The following is a 24,148-nucleotide window of genomic DNA, read 5'->3' on the forward strand; positions in this document are numbered from 1 at the left end:
GAAAGGAAGCATTTGAAATAGCGCCTTACTTCTCTATGAATTTATTTGTATATGCACCAACATTGTAGTACAGGCTTAAAATAGATAAAATGATAACTATTGTAGAAGTTCCCAAGCTGCAAATAAATGGAGTGAATAATTTTTAATTTGATAAATTCAATTTAGTATCTATAATTTATTTTGAGAGCGACGCTACTAGATGCCAAAGATGAAGAAAAGCAAAGCCAAGATTTGCCCTGAGGACACACAGGGAAATGGGTCATATGTATTAGTGATCAATAGAAAATAGAAAAGATTCCCTTCTGAGAAGAGCTGTGGGCTCCTTCTTGTTAGAAAAACAAAAGAATGCTCCTGGAGGAGATGGCTTTTGGAAGTGGCCTTGAGTATGGCTTTTTGCAAGTGCAGGGTTGGCAGGGAGGGCATTCCAGCAAAGGAAGCCATGCCCACCACCGCCTAGTCTCAGAGGTGCAGGGCTGTGTGGGAAGGGATCTTCTACAAAGGCAGAAAGGGAGGGAAAAGGAATGAAATCTCTAAATAGGTTGAGTTGTGGTGAAAAAGAGCCTGGAAAATTGAACCAAGGAGCAAGAAAAAGAAATAAGTCCATTTAGAAGGACAATTGGAAGAGAATGCTCAGAAGAAGGGGATCTGATGGGCTCAGCCTGGTCAGGTGCTCAGCTGGACCCGTCAGCTCTGACCAGGAGGGCCAGGCATTCATGTGCCACAGGTGTGGCTGCTGGAGGCCAGACCAAGGCACGGAGAGGGCGCCGGAGAGAAAGGGTTGTCCTGAGCTGGACACGAGGCACACCTGCCTCAGAACAGCCCTGTGAAGCAGGGGTTGCCCCATTGACAAGTAACAGAACCATCAGGCAACTTGCTCTGGGGCAGTGGTCAGCAAACTCATTAGTCAACAGAGCTAAATATCAACAGTGCAACGATTGAAATTTTTTTTGAGAGCCAAATTTTTTAAACTTAAACTTCTTCTAACGCCACTTCTTCAAAATAGACTCGCCCAGACCATGGTATTTTGTGGAAGAGCCACACTCAAGGGGTCAAAGAGCACATCTGGCTCGAGAGCCGCAGTTTTCCGACCACAGCTGTAGGTGATGGGAAGGAGTTTGAAACTTCCACAGGAAGTTGTTAGACAAATCTCTCTGGGAATCTTCAAATTCTCAGTAAAGTAGAAAGCAGATCGTTTAAAAAAGAGTTGGGCAATTTTATCTCTCAACCCAGCCATAGGATGTTTTTTAAGGAACTATTTCAGAAGCTGGAGAAGTTTTGGAAAAGTGTCCTTTTAAAAAAAAAAATTACAAAAAAACACAAATGCATATTACCAACTCTGATTTAAATGATTCGTAGCACAGCTGTGTACTTTGCTGAGAATAAGTCATTTGCATTTTTGGATTTTTTCCCCCCAGACAGATGGATAGTCTGATGCAATTCTTAAACAACTGGGGCTGGAAAGGGTGTGCAAATGCACTGGGGTGGGAATGAGGGAAAAGGGGAGATATTCAGAGACCAAACAGTCAAGACCACCATCAGTTCTCCTACACACCGAGTATCTCTCAGAAGTGCCTACAATTCCCAGGCCCCTGGATGAAGTTGAATGATCTGGGATCAGGATATCTCAGCCTCAACACTCTTGACATTTGGGGCCAGTTAACGATTGTCTTGTGCATTGCAGAGCAGCCCTGGGCTCTGCAATGTTTAAAAGTTATAAAGGGGGGAAGAGAACCAGTCTGTACCAAATAGATGCCGAGCAGCTGCCAGTAGCACTCCCAACCCATTGTGACAGCCAAAATAAATATCAACAGACATTGCCAGGTGTCCCCTGGGAGGGGCGGGCAAAGGCACCCCTAATTGAGAACCATTGATTTAGCTATTAATCTTTTTTTATCTGTGATAGCAAACCATTTTATTTTATTTCTACTAACTGGAACCGAGGTTTCAGAAAATGATTGTTCAGCTGTGGGAAGTTGCAGTTTGCATTCTTTGGCTTTGCAGATAGGACCATCAGGGAAAAGCTGTAGCAGAGAGTCTGGGTGCCTGGTCATTAACGCAGAAAAATGAGCCAACCGGCCAGGACCAAACTCGCATCATATTGGTGACAAATAGTGACTAAGAAGGCAAGCTATTTGTTGTAAATCAATTTGAGTCCAATGATCTTTTCACGTGCCCACAATAAACAGAAATTCATTCCAGTCAAGTGTATTTCCTGATGATGGCCAGGGCTAGGGCCTGAGTGACATGATTTGATCAGAGGACATGGAGGGTTGAGTTTCAATATTAATGAAACACTAGGGAGTCATCAGCCACCAATAAAGAATAATCCAGTGGCACTTCCCATGCAGATACTCAACTCCCTGCCTCTACATCTCCCTCATCTAACTTCCACATTCTCCAAAGTATGGCAGCACTTTGACCTTGTGTCTGTCCTGGTCACGGTCAACCCTAGCTGCAGTCCACCTTTATTGTCAATTAACTCTACTTGGTTGAATTAACAAGGTAGTTAAAAATGTAAAGGACTCAGTGTGTTCTTCCACATTTCCACACCTGCTGAAATATTTCCACAGCAAATGGAAATATGCTTGGGAACACGGGGTAAAAACACACTGTGGTTGAAGAAGTATTGGGGAAGAGCTTTGAAAATCTCTTGCCAAAATCAGAGAAGCATTTACAGCCTGCGGTCGCCATCTAGTGGCCAAATCCTATCATAACTTTATTTTCCACCTGGACTTCTGGAGTCCTTTCTCTCACTCTATTATTGGTGAACAAATGATGAAATACGCCAGTGTATCCGAAAAGTCCGGCTCAGAGATAAATAAGAAAGAATTACATGAGAAGAAGGAGCTAGGATCCCTAAAAATACTACCAGCTAATGTTTGGCACTTTTCATTTGTAAAACATTTTCACACTTTTTATTTCATGAAGGCTGGCTAAGACAAGAAAGCCTATACTTAACATGTTCTGAGAAACATATCAGATGTGCAAAATATAGGCCTAATTGTTCAGCTTTGGGAAGAAGTTCCAATGCCTACACACACACACCCACACCCACACACACACACACACACAACTTCACAAAGTCCTGGTGCACCTGTAACAGAGCTGTGTCTGTCCTGCATTATGTTCATGGCACCAAGAACTCAACCTACACATTAGTATTTGCTGAGGGTGAGAGGAATGCAGAAGGCAGGTGCACTGAACTCCACTGCATCTCCCTCTCACACTCCAGAGCCTCTGGATGTGGGGAGGGACCACCCACAGGCAGGCCTGGGCCAGGGCCTCTGGGGATCCACACCAGCTCCAAGCTGAAACCAACACAAGGGAACCAATTAAAGAAACTCTGGGTGGGAGGGGCAACTGCAGAAGGAGGAGAGAGGAGTGAGAGCTGGATTATTCATTCGGGAAGTGCACTGAGGGGGTGGGACTTGAATGGGGGAGGTTGTGGAGAATGAGGTCGCCATTAGGAGCAAGAAAAAGGGAGCTTTGGGCATTGGGATTTTGCCAACCAAGCAAGCATTTCCATGCACGGAAGGCTGCATTCGTATCTGCCTGCATGGCATCCACAGTTCTTGACTTCCTGTCAGCTGCTTCTCACACTAGCAACCTCTTTGTGCTTATCGTCCACCCTTCTGCCCAGGTAATGGTCCTCTGGATACAGAAATGCTCCCCAAGAGTGTACATTCAAAGGCCACTTTTCAGAGAACTCTGCCTCCCACAGCCAGAAATCCGTCTATACTTTGTATTCACTTAGGTTGCAATGATCAGAACCGTAATTCAAACTGATTTAAACTGAGAAAAGATTTCATCATTTCATGTAACAGAAGACTCTAGGCCTACAGGCATGGCTGGATCCAGGCGCTCATGTGATGTCATCAAGAGATGCTCATGTGATGTCATCAAGTGTTTCTCCTCTGAGCTCTTTCCTCTGGGTTGAATCATTCTCAGGCAGCCTCTTTCCTTATGGAGGCAATCTGGTTGCTGCCAATAGTTCATGGATTACATTCTATGAGAATAGTAACCCCAACTGAAAGAGCTTTGCTTTCCCTGTGGATTTAACTGAAGTCTTGTACTGAACCTCATTAAATCAACTGAGTCAGGTTTCCACCTCTGAACCAGTCATCGTAGCCGTGGAAATGCAACTGGGTCAGCTGCACCCAAACCATAGGAGCCAAGGTGGGGGAGAGGTGGATCCCAAGGAAGAACTAGAATGCCCTAAGCAGGAGGCACACGGGTGTTTAGCAGGAAAAAGTAACAGATGTCCCTGAACTTCACCCATTTTCCCTGGGCCAACTCTGCCTGCCCTCTGGTAGCTCATTCATCATACCAAACCTACAAGTTTCTTCCCTCTATCCAGTGGTTAAAGTCAGCCACCCTCCATTAAAAAGGGAAGAACTGACTCCGAGGGTGTTAGATGCCAGTACAGAGCTGCAGAGCAGCCTTCCCCTTTCTTCTTCCCACGTTAAACACTCTCCCACACTGTATGGTCCCCTAGCCCCTCTCCTTCGCCCTTCATAAATATCATCACGCCTTTCACTTTGGGTTTCTCCACCAGCCTGGGAGCTCATGAAAGTGGGGACTCTGGTGGCAATAACTCTAAGCACAGTAGGTGCTTAATAAGTATTTATTGATTGGACAAATAAGCATGGAGTTTTCATTCACTGGAGAGCAATGGATGGTGCCCTCATACATACTGAAGAACTTTTTCTGAACCACAGTGTCCATTGCCTCCATTATTTATTTGGAGGCAATGGACACTGTAGTCTGCCTTGGGACATTTTTTAAACCATCTTAAACTACTTAGTTCCTCTGTGCAGTTGTTTAACTGTTCAGGAAATTACCTAGTTTTTTAAATGAATTAGGACAGAACCTCAGGGCCAGACATCTTTGTAGCACCTCCAAACGTAACATTGTGGTGTACAAAGAGTAGGTTATCAATGAATGTTTATGAGGAGATTGATTACACATCATTTTCCAGGGTTTTATAAAACTTAAGATGTCTATTTGTCTGCAGAATTTTTTATATGGTTAGAGGGACATTTGAGTAACTATATTTCTAATATAATAAATATTCCTAAGTTTCCTCAAATAATAAGTTTTTGACATAATAACAATAAATTGATAGACTCTATAGATAGACCATATCTTATGATAAATATCTGTGGTTTTAGACACCTAAAAACTGCCCTCAGTTTTGGAAGTTCTCAAAGGCACCTCACCTGTAACGTAGAAGTGTTCATACCTACACCATTAGGTTGTTGCAAGGATTCAAGCAGATGATGCCTGTACAATGCTGGGCATGGTGTCTCACGCATGGTATGCAGTCAGTCACCATTGCTGACAGTATACAAAAGTGTGGCATTGCAGATGAGGTGTGCTGTAATATGATCCAGTATTACAAATAAAGCAATGCCCAAGCCAAGGGCCTTGTAATAGTTACCGTAGATGAGACTTTCGACTTTCTGGGGAGCTGTTGGCATAGACTGAATATAACGTATGCCTGTGAGAAGGACATGAATTTTGGAGATCCAGGGGCAGACTATTATTGTTTCAATGTTGTATCCCCCCAAATTTCTTATGTTGAAGCCTGAATTCCCCATGTGATGGTATTAGGAGATGGTGCCCTCATACATGGCATTAGTGTCCTTATTTTAAAAAAGAAACAGAGAGAATATCTCTCTCTCACCCTCTGCCAAGCAAGAACAGAACCAGGGAGGGGTCTCTCCTGAGACACTAAATCTGTTGGTGCTTGGACTTCCCAGCCTCTAGAACTGTGAGAAATAACGTTTATTGTTTAGGCCACCCAGTCTGTGCTATTTTTATAGAAGCCCAAGCTGAGCAAGATATTGACAGAATTGCCAAAATGTGGAATTACAGCCCAGCCGGCATGGCTCAGTGATTGAGCATCAACCTATAAACCAGGAGGTCATGGTTCGATCCAGTCAGGGCACATGCCCGGGTTGTGGGCTCAATCCCCAGTGGGGGGAAGGGAAGTTTGCCAGAGGCAGCCAATCAATGATTCTCTCACATCATTGATATTTCCAACTCTCTCTCCCTCTCCCTTCCTCTCTGAAATCAATAAAAATATGTTTTTTTTAAATGTAGAATTACAGACAAGATGTGCTGTAACATGATCCATTATTACAGATAAAGTATTGGCCATGCCTAGGTATGATCATCAAATTGCAATCTAACTCGTTATGATAGGTGTGAATATAAATCAACTATGTAAACTGCCCAGCAACACCACTGCTTTAGTCATAGCTAAACTGTATGTCAGTCAGTCATTTGTATCATTTATCTGATTTTTTGGCATTTCCTCTCATTCTCCACCAAAATATAGATTTTTTTTTTCATCCTCCATGAAGGAAAAGAGAACATTTCAACACCCTAAATATCGCCAGTATTTATGCCTGACATAAGACAGAAGAAAAAAAAAAGTCTGCTGATCCAAACAGATCTCCATTCTCATGTTAATTTTTAATGATGCAAATAATTCATAAAAATTACAAGCAATCATAATGGATAATAAAATACTTAATCACTTAGAGTGATGGAATTAATGAACACAATTCTATGGTTTTCTTGGATGATTGGTGGAGGGAATCAACCTGACTTTTGGCCCTGCAACGAACTGCTGGAGCCCAAGCTAGGGCCAGTAAGAGGGAAGGGGGCAGGCATTTGCAGGCAGAGGGCAAAGGCAGTCTTCTTTGGGAGGATGTGGACAAGAGCTTCACTGAAAGGTAGTGTAGCATTGGTTCTGCTCCCCATCTGGGAAGGTGGTGAAGCTATGTGGTCTTACTCAGAAGTCATGTCGTTGTCCTATTATCCATGTAAATCAGAGAGTCGTGAGGGGAGAGGTTAAAATACTATTGGTTACTGAATTTTCATTTTCAACAAATTTACATATCACAAAATTTTACTCAGAGACAAATGCCTCCTTCTCCTCCTCCTCCTCCTCCTCCTCCTCCTCCTCCTCCTCCTCCTCCTCTTTTTCCTCCTCCTCTTCTTCCTCACAGAAGAGACAAATGCCTCCACCTCCTTCTTCTCCTTCTCCTCCTTCTCCCCCTCCTCCTCCTCCTCTTCTTTTTCCTCCTCCTCTTCTTCTTCCTCACAGAAAAGACAAATGCCTCCTCCTCCTCCTCCTCCTCCTCCTCCTCCTCCTCCTCCTCCTCCTCCTTCTCCTCCTTCTTCTTCTTCTTCTTCTTCTTCTTCTTCTTCTTCTTCTTTTCTCTCTCTCTCGCTCTCTCTCTCTCTCTCTCTCTCTCTCTCTCTCTCTCTCATTGGTTCCATATTGTTGGTTGCTCACAATATTGTGAGGCAGACACAGTAACACAGACCTCTTTTTCTTCAGGAATCCAATGCTTACTTTACTAAATGACATGGTTGTGTGAAACCACACAGAAGAGTGATTGGCACATAGCAAGTACTCAGAGTTCTGTTATTATCATCATTCTTTACTGAATGGAAGACTCCCTTTTATAGCTACTACTAAGAATCACTATTATAGTAACTCTCAAATAGTCATTTCAAGAGCCACTGTTGCAATGCACCCCTTAATGACTCTCAAACTAGAAAAGAACTTTTCTATGATTAGCATCTCAAGGAAACTGAGTAATTATTCTTTCTTCCTTTGAGGGCCCTGGTATCTGAGATTTATTTATCTTCTATAATTGAAACATTTAGCCTTGAGTGGAGGCCTTGGCCAGCCGAATGTGCAGAAAGCTTGGCTTCCTCCATTGCTGGGGAAACCCAAGCCAACTGTTCACTCAGTGGCTGCAGCCATTTTTGTTGGATTTACTTATCTTCTATAATTGAAACTTTGTAGCCTTAAGTGGAGGCCTGGGCTGGCCAGGTATGTGGAAAGCTTGGCTTCCTCCATTGCTGGGAAACCAAAGCCTCCTGCTCTCAATGGCTGTAGCCATATTGGTTAGGTTAATTTGCATACTTGCTCCTGATTGGCTGGTGGGTGTGGCTTATGTGTAGCAGAGTGGTGGTTAATTTGCATATTACTCTTTTATTAGATAGGATACTCTACATACATTTTTGCATAATAGGTATCAAACATAGCCTGAAAATCTCTATTCTAGTACCTCACCCATTCTCCCTTTAACTCATGATTTTGAGACCCTTATATTGTCCCATATAAATATTATATATTCCCAGCCTCCCCTTACTCTAAACTATTCTGTACATTCTTTTTTTTTTCCTTTTTTTTAAATTGTTGACAGTATTACAGATGTCTCCCATTTTTCTCCCACTTTACCCTCCTTCACCCAGCCACTAATTGCCACCCCAGGTCTTCAGCACTTATTGTCTGTGTCCATGGGCTATGCATATAAGTATGTAAGTTATTTGGTTTATTTCTCCTCTTCCTCCCATCCCCACATCAAGATATGTCAGTCTGTTCCATGCCTCCATGCTTTGTGTCTTATTTTGTTGGTGAATTCGTTTTGTTCACTAGATTCCACAAATACGTAAGATCATGTGATATTTGTCTTTCTCAGATTAGCTTATTTTATTTAGCATAATAGTCTTTAGGTCCATCCATGCTGTTCCAAAGGGTAGGAGATCCCTCTTATTTACAGCTGCATAGTATTCCCTTGTGTAATGGAATTACTTTTTTTATTGTCTAAAGTTTTATATATGTCTCCTTTTTTCATGCCTGACCTCCCCCTCCTTCCTTCTCTTCCTCCTCCTCCCAACCCCAGCCATTTCCTCCCAGGCAAGCCTCCACCACTCCAATGTCTGTGTCCATTAGTTATGCTAATATTCATGCATACAAGTCCTTTGGTTGCTCTTTAACCCTCCTCCCCTGCCATTTGTTTCCTGATCTATTCTTGTTCAACAAATTATGTTGATCATTATATTCCAAATATGAGTGAGATCATGTGATATTTATCTTTCTCCAACTGGCTTATTTCACTTAGCATAAGGCTCTCCAGTTCCATCGATGCTGTTGTAAATGGTAAAAGTTTCTTCTTTTTTATAGTGGTGTTGTATTCCATTGCATATATGTACCACAGTTTTTTAATCCACCCATCTGCTAATAGGCACTTAGGTTGTTTCCAAATCTTAGCTATGATAAATTGTGTTGCTATGAACATAGGGGTGCATATATCCTTTCTGATTGGTGTTTTGGTTTCTTTGGATATAGTCCTAGAAGTGGGATCACTGGGTCAATGGGAGTTCCATTTTTAACTTTTTGAGGGAACTCCTACTGTCTTCCATAGTGGCTGCACCAGTCTGCATTCCCACCAGTAGTACATGAGGGTTCCTTTTTCTCCACATCCTCTGAAGCACTTGTGTTTGTTGATTTGTTGATGATAGCCATTTTGACAGGTGTGAGATGCTAACTCATTGTTGTTTTGATTTGCATCTCTTGGATGATTAGTGACTTTGAGCATATTTTCATATGTCTCTCAGATTTCTGCATGTCCTCTTTTGAAAAGTGTCTATTTAGGTACTTTGCCCATTATTTGATTGGATCATTTATCTTCCTTTTGTTAGGTAGTATGAGTTCTCTCTCTGTAAATTTGAAGATAAAACCTTTATCTGAAATATTATTGGCAAATGTGTTCTCCTATGCAGTGGGCTTTCTTGTTGTTTTATTTATGGTTTCTTTTGCTGTGCAGAAGCTTTTTATTTTGATGTAGTTCCATTTGTTTATTTTCTCCTTAGTCTCCATTGCCCTAAGAGCTGTGTCTGTAAAATTATTGCTATTACATATGTCTGATATTTTGCTGCCTATGGAGTCTTGTAGGATTTTTATGGTTTTCCATCTTCCATTTAAGTCCTTTAGCCATTTTGAGTTTGTTTTTGTGTATGGTGTAAGTTGCTGATCTAGTTTCATTTTTTTGCATGTATCTGACCAAATTTCCCAACACCATTTATTGAAGAGACTGTCTTGACTCCATTGTATATTCTTGCCTTCCTTGTCAAATATTAATTGAGTATAATCTCTTGGGTCAATTTCTGGGTTCTCTGTTCTGTTCTATTGATCTATACAGTATTCTGTCTTATGCCAGTACCAGGCAGTTTGGAGAACCGTGGCTTGGTAATATAGCTTGATATCTGGTATTCTTCCTTCTCAGGATTGCTGTGGCTATTCAGGGTCTTTTTCTATTCCAGATTAATTTTTGGAGTTTGTTCTAGATCTTTGAAGTATGCCATTGGTATTTTAATGGGGATTGTATAGAATCTGTAGATTGCTTGGTAGTATGGATATTTTAACGATGTTGATTCTGCCAATCCATGAACATGGTAAGTTCTTCCATTTGTTTATGTCTTCCTCTATCTCATTTTTCAATGTCCTGTAGTTTTCTGAGTATAGGTATTTAACCTTCTTAGATAAGTTTATTCCTAGATATCTTAACTTTTTTGGTGCAATGGTAAACGGGGTTGTTTTTTTCATTTCTCTTTCTGTGAGTTCATTATTGATGTATAAAAAGGCCATAGATTTTGGGTATTAATTTTGTATTCTGCTGCATTGCTGAATTCATTTATTAGGTCTACTAGTTTTTTGATGGAGTCTTTGGGGTTTTCTATGTATAGTATCATGTCATCTGCAAATAATGACAGTTTTACTTCTTCTTTTCCAATTTGGATGCCTTTTATTTCTTATTCTTGTCTGATCACTATGGCTAGCACTGCCAGTACTATATCAAACAGGAGTGGTGAAAGTGGGCATCCCTGTCTTGTTCCTGTTCTCAGGGGAAATGAGTTTAGTTTTTGCCCATTGAGTATGATGTTGGCTGTAGGTTTGTTATATAAGGCTTTTATTATGTTGAGGTATGATCCCTCTATTCCCACTTTGCTGAGAGTTTTGTTGTTGTTGTTGTTGTTGTTGTTGTTTTTGTTTGTTTGTTTATTTTTTTATCAAGAAAGGATGTTGGAGTTTGTCAAATGCTTTTTCTGCATTGATTGGTATGATTATGTGATTTTTGTCTCTCATTTTGTTTATGTGATATATCACCATTTTTTCTTATTATTTATTCCACAAGTATTTGTGAGGTGTCTAATATGAGTCAGCATTAGTCTAGATGCAGATATAGCAGACAACAGCCTCTGACTTCCACAGAACTTGGCCTCTATTAAGGGGAGATAGGCAACAAACAGACAAGAACATAAGTAGAATGAATGTTGGATGACAATATGTGCTAAGGAGAAAACTAGAGGACAGGAGAATAAAGAGTGCTGGGTGCTATTTTATGCAGGATGCTCCAGGAAGCTCAGATCACTGATAGTGTAACTTTGGGCAGAGCATGAAAGAAGCTGAAACGTGACTCATGCAGAGTGTTGCGGGGGAGCATTTCAGACATAGGGAAGAGAAGCTACAAAGACCCTAGGATGGATGTGTGCTTAGCATTTTTGAAGAACAGCAGAGACCAGTGTGGCTAGAGTTGAGTGAACAACAGTGAACTTGATAGAGTCAGAGGCAATGAAGGTCTAACTTGTGGGCTCTTGGAAGCCATAGTGATGACTTTGTCATTGATTTTGACTGAGGTGGGGAAGCACTGGAGGGCTTTGAACAAAGGAGGGATCAGAGCTGTCTTACATTTTAAGGATATGGGACAAATGTTGAAAAACACATTAGAAGGCTATTGTAATAAATCAGGGGAGAGATAATGGTGACTTGGACCTGGATGGAATCAATGGAATGGTGGAAAGTGGTTGGACTCTGCCTATATTTTGAAAGTAGGACCAAAATATTTGGGGTGGCCAGTTGTTGACCTGAAGAAGACTTCAGAAGGAGCCAATTTGGATTTGGGGTGGAGAAGATTAAAGTTGATTGTTAAATACAACATATTAAGTTGGAGGTGCCTATTAGATATCACTAGTTGATGAGTGCAGACTAGGATTTTTCAACTTCAGCACTATTGACACTTTGAGATGGGTGACTGTTTATTGTTACATCCTGGCATTGTAGGACATTTAGCAGCATCCCTGGCCTCTACCTACTATGTGTGCATAGCAACATTCCCCCCCTCACCCACAAACACACACACACACCACCACCACTACCACAACTATTAGAACAACCAAACATGTCTCCTGATATTGCCAAATGTATCAGTCTGGTTTAGAGAGAAGATGAAGAAAAGCAACAAGGGAACTGAGGGATAGCCAGGGTTATAGAGGAGAATTAGGAAAGGGAACTTATGCTTCAGGAGAGTCGGATTTGACTGGCAGTAAAGGCAGTATTCTCACTCTGCTGAGGCGCGTTAGTATATCATGGTCTGGTTGAGTGGTGGTGATATTTCTCCACAACCGAGATTTGTCACTTTTCAAAGACAACTCTCTGTCTCCTGATTGAGCCTGTGCCATGCACTTTCCCCAGTGCTTTAAGAAAACATCTCAGTCCTTACTGAAGGGCATCTGGCCAGCTGGCCCAGTCACCATTTCCCTTTGAGACTACTGGCATTTGTGACCACTCCCAGTGACTTCTCATAAATGTTAAACAGAGAGGAAAAAAATAACAAATCCACAAGCCAGTCCCTGTAGGTAGAGACAAGCATGGCTCACAACAGTGTCCTCACGGACCCCTCTCTGTGGGGTGATGGGAACCCAGCCCATGAAAGCAAAACCAACAACAGCTCCCATAATCCCTTCTGTCAAAGGCAACAGGGAGGTCTCACAGGATGGGGCTGGCTAGTCAGAGGGCAGCCAAAGCTCTGAAAGGCCATCGCTGAGCCCCCCAAGTGCTACCTCTGAATGCCCCCCACAGCTCGGATATCCATTCAGATAGAGCCACACATGTTGGGGCGCTCATTGCTGCTGAGGTTGGCTTGCTGCTCATTGCCTCCCATGTGGGAGGCTTGATTGGAGTGCCTTTGATGTGGTTGGGATTCCCCTGGGAGCACTTGACCACCAGTGGTTTGAGAGATGTTGGCTGCCTGCCTGGGCCTTGGAACACATTGACACTCTTGCTCATTAGGGGACCTAGACAGAGCCTGTGGCAGCCTGAGCCAGCACAATCAGGCCTCAGGCCAGTTCTCACACTGGAGAGACTGCCTCATTTAACATTGCAAACAGGGTGGTTATTCTCTGAGGACATATGAGCTAGGAACTGTTTTTCCAAGCCAGCAAGGTCATTAGGCTGATGTTTATTGAGTGCCTGTAATAGACTTCCTAACTATGTGAAAGGACTGTAAAATGTGGCTGGGCCCTCCAGGATGTGCTACGCTAACTGAGGACCACAGCCCAATCTACAGGACTAAGAATAGAACCAAGATGGTGTGATTAAGTGCCAGATAAAGGCACTGTATCTGTTAGCTATGGCTATGTAACAAGCCATCTCAAAACTGAATGCCTTCAAATCACAGTCACTTATTCCATTCACTGATCTGCAGATTGATTGAGTTGTTGGCTGATTCAATACGAGACTTGGCTGGGTGGCTATGTTTCAAGCTGTGGGTCTGGTTGACCTTGACTCCTGACCTGGAGGATGCTCTGATCATGGGGATGACAGAGGCACCAGAAAGCCAGGCCAGCCACACCAGCAGCTTTCAAACCTCTGCTTCCATCACATCTGCTAATGCCCCACTGGCCCAAAGAGTCACATGGATAATTTCAAAGTCAAGTTATAGAGATATATATGCTCTACGCAGAAGGAAGTCAACAGCAAGTAGTCACATAGATAAACCTAACATCACTGGGGCAGGAAGAAAACTCTCCCGTTGAGGAAGGCAGGAGAGTGGAAAGCTCTTTGAGTAAGAATTTGATCTAACTCAAGAGAAGGCCAAAGAAGAAAGATATGTGGGACGGGGTGAGGGGAAGTATTCCGGGCATTTAGAGAAGGAAGGAAGTCCAAGAAAGTGAGGATGAGTTCTCAGCTCTTCCTTTGCCAGTGGGGGGGAATCAAACCTGAATTCAAGTTCCAGTGTTATTTTGCTCAGACTGAGAACACAAATGCCATTGCTCAGATGGTTTTGAAACCTCTCACATGTTCCTGTTTGAGTCTAGTGCTGGCACTTGGCTAAGCTGTTCATGTATCTCTGGGATGTCACTGAATAATTATGCAAGGTTTATTGACAATCAGGCTGGGAGGCATTTTCTCATCTAATTCAACCAAGAGAATGCTCAGAAGGGAGCACGGTTAACATACCCATTTTATAGGTAAGAAAACAGAGGCTGCAGGGGACTCAGGCACCTGCTCAGAGTCACTAAAGTAGAACGTGGCACAGCTGGTGTGGAACCTAGGCAGCCAGAGTCCAGACCCTCTTACTCCCCTGCTCCCTGGATAATGTGAGCTGCCCTTTAGTGAGAACTTACACTGCGCTCAGTGCTCCTCTCATTTCATTGAGAGATAGAAGCCCTGTGAGGTGGAGGCTGTTAACATGCCCCTGCTGTAGTCCTGAAAAGTGAAACCTGAGAGGCGGGTAAATTTGTCTAAGATAATAAAGCTCTTAGATGACGGAAACAAGTCAGTCTGCCTCCGAACCCTTCCTCACTGCCCCAGCTCCTCCCTTGTAGGTGATGGTCGTGGCCTAAGTGCTCTCAGGGCTCTTCCCCTCTCAGTGTGTCTCTCACCTTTTCTTGGGTGGCTCACACCCTCAGTGGAACTGGTTGGAACACAAAGGGTTTGCAATGCATTTTCTCTTTTTTTTCCTGGTCAAGTTCCCTTTTGTTGCATAAACAAACTTTATTTTTATTGTTGACACTGTTACAGGTGTCTCCATGTCTCCATTCCTCCCCCACCCCACCCCCTGCCTTGCCCACCTCCACCTAGGCCACACCCCCCACACCTCTGGCCATCAACTATTGTCTGTGCCCATGGGCTATGCTTATGTGCTCTTTGGCTATCTCTTCACTTTCATCCAGTCCCCCTGCCCTCCCCCGTGACAGCTGTCAGTCTGCTCGGTGTACCTGGTGTATCTGTGACTCTGGTTCTTCACTCTCTAATTCCCTCTTCGAGTGGCCTAGCAGTCTGTTGTGTGGCTCCTGTGCACTCAGGAGGCTTCTGGAGGCTGCAAGGTGTCCCAAAGCACATTGCAGTTCTAAAGACACAATTAACCATAGGGCTTCCCAGATGCTTAGAAAATCACAGGTTACAGCCATAATAACCAGCTCAGGTTGTAAGAGCGATGACAGGGAAAAGCCCAGTGTGGGAAACTAGCTAAGAGCGGGCTGGCTGAGTCAGAGAGGAGAAAGTGAATGAACGTGTTCCCAGTAACTCCTTGAGAGCTCCCTCCACCCCTCTTTTTTTTTTTCCTGTCATGCAGTGAGCAGTTCATTTTCTCTAAAGGTCCTTAGGAACTTGGAATAAATTGGTAATTAAAGTTAGGCAGCTAGAAGATGGAAATGCAGAGGAACCACAGGCTGGGACACAGCCATCATTTCCAATGACAAAAACCTCACCTCCTTCACAATGACAGACATCTTTGGGCCATGCTGTGAACTCCATCCCAGAGAAGGCATAGCTGATGCTCAGGCCTCAGGCCATGTGATGTGTTGTCATCCCTATGATTTAACCCTTGAAGTCCTTTCCACTGCACCCGCCCCACAAACCCAGGACACCCAACACCAGGCTCACCCCACCCTGCCCACAGCACTGATGCCACCCATCCTCCCTAACCCCTCACCATCCTGCTACTGAGCCCCAATAGTGAGCTTTTCATTTAGATCTTCCTGTTGACCACGTAGATGTTTTCTCATGCCTCAGCCTCCGGTGGAAAATGAAGTCTAAGCTCGCAGGACTGGGTAGGGTCCTGAAATATACAGATTCTGGTGGATTTCTGGTTTCCGGTCTGGCCTACATAGAGGGTGGAAGTCTTGGTTCCAGTGCCCACAACAAGAAAACAGCTGAACAAACTGAAAATCGGCAACTCTCAGATCCACCAGAGAATTTAGGTCACACGGCAAACCACTGTCCCCAAATTAGAAAGACAGCCAGCTGTGGCAGAGGCCAGGAGCAGAGCCTGCTGCTTGCACACACAGCTCCCTTTACCCAGGACATCACATTCAGCTTTTCACAAAAATGAGAAGGCAGACTAAAAATAAAAACATCAGAAGAGACAGAGCAAGCGTCAGAACCAGACTCGGGTCAGGCAGTGGTGCTGGGATTATCAGAAGGGATTTAAAACAACTATGGTTAATATGGGCTCTAAGGAGAAAATAAAGTAGGTGACATGCAAGAACAGATGGGTAATATGAGCAGAGAGATGGAAGCTCTAAGAATGAATCTAAAGGAAATGCTGGAAAACAAATACCCAGGATCTGTCTTTAGGACAAAAATATAGTAGGCTGCATTATACAGGTCAGCAAACTGAGACTCTGCCAGTGGCCTAAGCCCACATATCTAAAGAGGAAGTAAGGATTGGCACCCAGATCTCCTGTATTTGAGTGAATCGTTGTATGTATTAGGCCTTCCAAAGGCACCTGGCACTGAGCTAAACTGGAATACAACAGTTAGCAAGACAGACTTATTACCTGCCCTTATGACGTTTATAGTATCGAGTTTGCTGGAATGTCCTCTTTAACCATCCCAAAGAATGTAAGTCCACCATAATCACAAGCATTGCTCCAATTAACTTTCAACTTGAATCTCATCACACCCGTGTGCATGTGTGTGGAAGAATTCACAATTCAGGGATTTCGTTTCTTCAACAAATGCCCACTGAGCATGCCCCATGGTGCTGGGGATAAAGCAGGGAAACAGAGATCCCTGCCCTTGTGCAGTTTGCATTCTAGCAGGAAGAGGCAAACAGAAACACAAGGAAGTACAGGTGATACTGGCTGGCCGCTGAATTTAAATATTCCACCCAGCCTCCTGGCACTTCCAACCTCCCTCTTCCGGTACATGTTCCTCCAGCAATCTATGATGTACATAGGAGGTCTGAAAAGTCCAGTGATGAAGTGGACGTGGGGTGAAGAGGAGACGACAATAAGGTTGGGTGGCTGGCAGTTCCTTTGACTATGTCGGGTGCCTTAGGAGAACAGAAGGGAGGGAAGCTGAGCGGAGGCTTGTGCACATTTTATTTCCTGTGCAATCAGGAGGGGGCACCAGTGGAAATGTCAAGAAGGCGAACCGAGCCTTCATCTCTCCGCCACTCAGACAACCCAGTCTCTGCAAAGCAAACATCTCATCTGTGTAGATAAGAGGTAGCCTAGCCATTCTAATACATTGGAGGAATCACACCCTACCCATTGGTTTACAGGAGACACAGCGGTGGCACGATTGATCTGCTTGCCATAGAGCCTCCTGCAGCCTGCCTGCAAGCAGGCCGAAGGTTTGATTTAGTTATCTCCGGGCAATTGTTAACTCTCCCTCTCAGCAACGGGACCAAGGCATCCTCCTTCCCTGAAATGACATTTCTCCCTTGTTAAAGCCCACACTTAATGTTATGAACCAAATCAATGTAACACCCAGCTCACACGAGCCATACACCTTGAGTAAATGCAAATCCAGGCTTCGTGGCAGGAATTACGGCCTTATGCTCAGCATCGCCATGGCAACTAGTGACATCATCCCCCGGCACCAACCTGCACAGAATCCAATCCTCCAAGGGTCCTTCTGCGCTGAGAGTGGATGCGTTGTTGGCTGACTCACATGCGCCTTTATAAATATCACTCTGCTGCTGTCAAAGGTTCGCAGGGGATGTTTGCTGTCATTTTGGGAGGTATATTCCCTTTGTGGCAAATGTTGATTTTTTTGTTCTTGAGGGGGTGGGGGAAATTCTAATGAAAATTACTGTACTTGATTAGCAACATTTGTTGATGACATATGGTCTGAGGAGGCTTCCGCAAATAAGAGGCTTTAAATAGTAAACAGAGATGTGATTGCGATGAAGCAGATGCTCTCCAAACACACAGGGAAGGGCGCTTTGCCTTTAGATTTCTCCCCCCCCCAACCCACCCCCACGCCCCCGCACATATTTCTCTCCCCTAGTTTCTCCCCCAGATCAAAGTGTTCACTTTCAAAGCATGGCACCGTGGCATAGGCTTGGAGAAATAATGTGCTGTGACTTTAAAAGTCATCTCTACCCCCAAAATATGAATTAACTGCTACTCATGTTTATTATTTGGTATTAATAATGATGTAGTGTGACTCAATGAGTCAGCCAGCTCAAGCGGATCTGGAAGCAGCATTTGGGCACCACGTGTCTGTAGTGCTCCGAAACACAATCCCAAATTTTCCAATGCGCCAAGGCTGCAGGAGAGAGCTCCGTGAGATCTGCGAGCAGCAAATCGGGTCGCAGTGGAGTGAGCCACCCTTGTTGGTTCATCTTTATAGATGCACTGAGGTGAGCATACTCTAATCCGCTAATGAACATAAAACTATTCACTTTGGACTGAGCCAGCGACCTCTCCGTGTATAATAGGGGTCGGTACACTTTTTCTGGAAAGGACTGAAAATAAATACTTTAGGCTCGTTGGCCATATGGTCTCTGTCATAGCTACTCCACTCGTTTTGAAGCACAAAGCAGCCTAGGCGACATGTAAACAAATGGGCCTAGCCCTGTTGGAATTATTTTATGGACATTACATGTCAATGTCAGATACTGTTCATGTGCACAAACTATTGTCCTTCTTTAGATTATTTTCAGCCATTTAAAAATACAAAAGCCATTCTTAGCTCATAAGCAGGGAGTTGGCCAGACTGGGTTCATGGACGTAGCTTACCAACCTCTGGCCTATCATCCTGAAATGAAAGACATACTTTCATTTGTGCACTTTCTGTGTGCTGATATTGAGCTGAACAATGTGTATATAAGAGCTTTTCTCCTACTTGTCCTGCCATGGACCCTCTGGGGTCAGTTCTATCCTTAGCTCCAATTTCCGATGTAAAGCCAGGGCCCAGACTCACACCTAGTAACAGTATTCACCTGCATGTGGCATCTCCTAAAGTAGGATATAAGGTCCACCTTCGGATCCACAGCAGCACCTAACACGGTGGTCTGCACAGGGTGGACATTCAGGAAGTGTTTTCCATGTGAAGGGAGGAGTGAGGGCTAATTGGGTAGAATCCCTACACAGTGGAAGTCAGAGCTTCCTCTGGTGCACATAAGTTACAGGAGCGCATGCTCATGGTGCATGGAGCCTAGTGAGCAACTGTTCATCTATTTATTCCTCACCCTCGCACCAAAGGTATTCATTTGGACAGGACACACATGTCTCAATACTCATTTCTTCATATTTGGAGGTGCCACTGGGGGTGATGGCATTTCTCCAGGCTGTGCTTGTGTGCTGGCGGCACTGCCTGTCATTATACCTATTGGCCTCCACCTGGCTCCTGGGCCTTGGCCTCATCAGGGAACCACTCCTTGACCTTCAAGGGCCTATGCCTTGCTCCTCAACTAGCTGCCCAGCGGTGCATGCTGCTCCTAAGAAACCACAAATCCTCAGGGAGAGATAAAGCCCTGGTTCAAAAGAAGCAGTCACACCCGTGGTTATCTCATGTGTCACTTCTTTCCAGAATCTCCTGAATTTGGTGACACAGTTATTCTGCAAATGTCACTTCTTCCTTAAATAAATGCTTATTGAATGCCAGGCCCTGTGTTGAGTGTAGGACATTTTAAAAAATCATGCTATGCTCCCTGCCCCCAAGGTGTTCTGTCTCTAAAGAGAGAGCCAGATACACACTCTTACTCACTCTAAGCTGAGCTGTGTTATGGGGAGGCAGTAAGCTCTGGGGTTCCATGCATGGGCTTTGGAGGTTGAATCCCAGTTCTGGGATAGCATGAAGCCCTGACCCAGTTACTTAACTCTCCGAAGCCTAGTTCTCCTTTATAAAGTGGGGATCATAACGGAACAGACCTCATGGAGCTGTCAGAGGATTAAATAAGATAATCTATTGCAAGCTATCAGCCCAGTACTGGAAAATCATAAGCACCCAGTAATTGGTGACTATGTTTAGCATTTTTGCCAGCTAGCTGTACCATGTGAGTTCAGTGGTAGACAAGATGGGGTCACAGCAGGGGGTCCCCTCACCCACTGTCCTTGGTCTGCCTGTGTTCAGAGAGAAGTCAGTCAGTTATCCTTCCCAACCATCAGCCTCTTCAAAGTTTAATTTTATTTCAGTTTGGGGAACTTTGAAGAAGAGGTATTCATCTTAATAACCAGTCCATGCACAGCAAAGGGAAAGAAATGAGCAGAGAGGGATGGCACAATGAGATGGAGATTCACTGATCAACTCTGGCCCCGCAGGCTGCAGGAATGTTGCACTCTGACTTTGCTGAACATGTGAACAAATGCAAACTGAGAGGCTGGAGCAGCCCGGTCCAGGTGGTCTTGAAAGAGAATTCTCCCATTGAGTTCACAGGTTAGCCAGATCAAGCCACAGAGCAGAGAGTTGGGGGAGGTGTGAGGAAGGCAGTACGGGGCAGGGTAAGAGTGGGCTGTGGAGTCAGACAGGTGTTTGCTCCCTGCCTGTGGCTCTTTGCTAGCCTCTCTGAGCCTCCGTTTGTCATCCGTAGCTAGGGGGCTGTAATTGTAAGCCTTTCACAAGCTGGCCAAGATAAAATGCATGTGGGACTGTATAGCCTTTCTGAGGTAGGAAGTTGTGCCTTGTACATAGTACTCTCTGAATAAATATCAGCTGTTTTTATTTTATTTTTTAAATATATTTTATTGATTTTTTACAGAGAGGCAGAGAGAGGGATAGAGAGTTAGAAACATCAATGAGAGAGAATCATCGATCAGCTGCCTCTTGCACACCCCCTACTGGGGATGTGCCCACATGTACATGCCCTTGACCGGAATCGAACCTGGGACCTTTCAGTCCGCAGGCCAACACTCTATCCACTGAGCCAAACCGGTTTCAGCTAGCTGTTTTTAATATAAAAACAGTCAGGTCTCCCCATGGCCAGAAAAAGACAAAGAGTGGACCTTTTCATGATGTTTCTTCCCAAAGGGGAGAGGGACAGGGAAGGATGCTAATAATTAAACCTCCTCGACTCTTAAGAATAAAAAGATTAACAACAAGAAGCCTGGAGTGGTTTTCACAAAGTTCAATGACTATAGCGAGGGGCAAAGGTTTCATGTCACACCAGGGGCAACCGGTACCTCCTTGGTCCATGCAGAGCAGTCTCCCAGCCATCCCTCCGCAGTCCGGGCGGGACAGACTGGAGAGCACTGGACTCAGCGCCTGACTCATGGGCTTAGGTCTGTGCAGCTGCACAGGCCCCACGCTCGCACAGGACCTGTGATGGGTGAAATGCTCTGTTGTTGCCATCTTGAAATTCTTAATAATTTCATCTTTGGACTTGTGTTTGTAAGTGAAGTCTGATGAAACAATGTGACATGCATTTGGGCAAAGGAAATACTCAGAGAAAGGAAAATGCTACACATCTTGGTACCTTGAATGGCACTTTTTTCATGCTTTTTGAATTAGGAACCTCTCACTTTAATTTTGCGCCGGGCCCTGGAAATGTAGCCAGTTCTGATTAGACTGGAGATTTTCTCTTCTTGCCTGCTCCACAGGGCCAGGTTACCATTTTGAAATCCGATGGACAAAGGGGGGTTCAGTAGTGACCTAACAACTTGAGGTGAGCCAAGGGTGAGGGTAGGAAGCCAAAAGCACAGCTGCAGGCCTGGTGAGAAGGGAAAGCAGCTCAGTGTCCAATGGCCAGGGGCGATCAGGGCGCCTCCAGCAGCGTGACCTCCTTCCAGCTGACCGGGTGTCTTGGAGGCCTTGCCCTGCTCCATGAATGCCTTGTGAACTGAACATCATTGGGTAGTAGTGGGATTCAGGCAGACTGGGCTAGTGCCTGCTGAGCAGGCCACCAAATCCCACAAACCAGGTCCAGGAACAGCCTCCTGGGGATGCAGTGTGGGGAGCCCCAGGCACTGGGATCAGGGCTCTTGGTGGCTCAGTGTGAAAGGATCTCATCCCAGAACTGTCCTGGTTTCCAGCAGGAATCTTCCTCATCCCTATAACCAACCATGATAAATGCCCAAAGAGATTATTAGCACAATGAATTATAAATAATAATTTAATGCTCATGTTTTTGCCTATTTGCTAATCTATCTATATAAAACCCAAATATGCAAATAAACCAAACAGTGGAACAACTGGTCATATGATGTGCTATGACCACCAGGGGGCAGATGCTCAATGCAGGCGCTGCCCACAGCTCATAGGCCCTGACCTACAGTGGCAGGGGGCAGGGCCTGCAAGCAGGCAGCACCAGGCTAGCCAACGCAGGTGCGAACAGGGCACCAATCACCCCACTGGTCACCCCACAGATCAGCCCTGATCATCTACCCAGCCTAGGGAACCTACCTGTGCACCAGGCCTCTAGTTATTAATAGTGCTTATTGTTGATAATCATGACAATAATAGAAGCAAGAGCTGTAAATAAAGAATTAAGAGATTCATGTGCTAGGCCAACTTAGTTGCAATTCATTGACATAGATACACAAGATCTTGAGTTTCTACTATTTTTTTTTTTTAATTCTGAAATAGGGACGATACGAGCAGTCTTTCTACTTACCTTGTGTAGTAGGAAGGACAGTGTCTGTCTTGCTTGCCCAACAAAGGGACAGACTTAGTTACGGAGCTTCCTAGATATGTGTTGAGTAGATAGCACAACATATGAGTGATCATCACCCTTAGAAGAATATTTCTGACATATCCTTATTCAGAGAAGGGAAAGCAGCCAAAATGTGTTGTGTTCTCATCCTGTTCCAAGCCTGCTACTATTTTCTCTGTGAAATGAGGTTATTTTATTGCTGAGCAAATGAGAGAAAGGAACATCAGTTTGCCTCAAGTCCTACAGTTTATAAGTGATTAACCGGGATTTGAACTAAGGATGTCTGGTTCAAAATGCTATGCTTTGCCGAAACCAGTTTGGCTCAATGGATAGAGCGTCGGCTTGGGGACTGAAAGGTCCCGGGTTTGATTCCAGTCAAGGGCATGTACCTTGGTTGCGGGCACATCCCCAGTAAGGGGTGTGCAAGAGGCAGCTGATCGATGACTCTCATCGATGTTTCCAACTCTCTATCTCTCTCCTTTCCTCTCTGTACAAAATCAATAAAATATATATATATATTTTTTTTTAAAAAATGCTATGCCTTGGCACATCGCCTTTGCTGGGACAAAGATTGCCCTATCGTGGGACTTGCTGCAGTCGCTAACAATCAAAATTAAGACTATTCACTGAACATTCTGCTGTTGAGTTGAAACCTGTGACTTCTTGTTCTGCTCATGCCCTTGTCTGTGTCCTCTTCCTTTCTCTATTGTGGCTGTTGTTTCCTCATAGTTCTTGCCCCATTGTTCTGGTGCTATCTTGCCAACTCTCTCTAGAGCCCTCAGGACTTTGAATTTATTTGAGTGCAACAGTGAGATTCGAAGTCAGATTTCTATCACTTACCAAAAAAAAATGCAACCAAAGAACAGAAAAAAATAGTCAAGCTTGCTGTTAGTCAAAAAATGTCCATGAAAATGATAATGACAAAATAAGCCAGAAAAATAAAAAGTGCCTAGGGTCATCCAATGATGGGCAAGACACCCTGTGATGTGCACTATCATTCCCAGGTGGTAGAAGGACAGTCCCATCTTTAGGGAAAGCATTGTGGGAACAGGTGTCTCAAGCCTTGACAGTATTCATGTTTATGGACACATAAAGGAATTATCTCCCACTTGGTCTCTATCCCAAGGAAATGATCAGAGACAAAATAAAAAAGTAATGTCTATCCCAGTCTCAGTAACAGAACAATGATTAAATAAATTATAATGTATCCATAAGGTACAGTATGAGAGAGTGATTAAAAAGAATAGCTAATGAATATTTTACAATCTGGAAATTGGCCACCAGAGAAGGCAAAATGAAGAAATGCCTCTATATAAAGTTTTATCTCTTCCTGATTCACAGCTTTATAAAAGAATATATATTTGGCATCATTTAGACAAAACTCATTAAGTGCATTCTAGGTGCTAAGCACTAGTTATCAATATAAATTAAACACAGCCTCTGTGCTTACGGGACTTACAAAATAATAGGGGATTCAGCTATGAAACAATCATACAAATCAACAGTTAAAAATCCAGGATAGGAAATTAAATAACATGTTTTATTATTAATTAAGTAAGAGAGTTTAACACTGGAATTTACGCCATGATCTCTGGGATCTAAGCGGACGTAAGAGAGAACCAAAAGGAGAGTGGTGGGAAGAAGCTGCCAGCGAAGGGAACAGCCCCCAGGTG

At 44.0% G+C, this 24,148-nt stretch overlaps 1 protein-coding gene across 8 annotated transcripts in view; it reads left to right on the top strand.

Annotated features, from left to right (window-relative positions):
- The window catches only part of CADPS (calcium dependent secretion activator), a 411,831-nt gene that overhangs the window by 209,978 nt on the left and 177,705 nt on the right, over positions 1-24,148 (top strand). The gene's annotated exons all lie outside the window — the stretch shown is intronic.

Source organism: Pipistrellus hanaki, assembly GCF_964339955.1.
Source record: "Pipistrellus hanaki genome assembly, chromosome: 13".
Classification (NCBI taxonomy): Eukaryota; Metazoa; Chordata; class Mammalia; order Chiroptera; family Vespertilionidae; genus Pipistrellus; species Pipistrellus hanaki.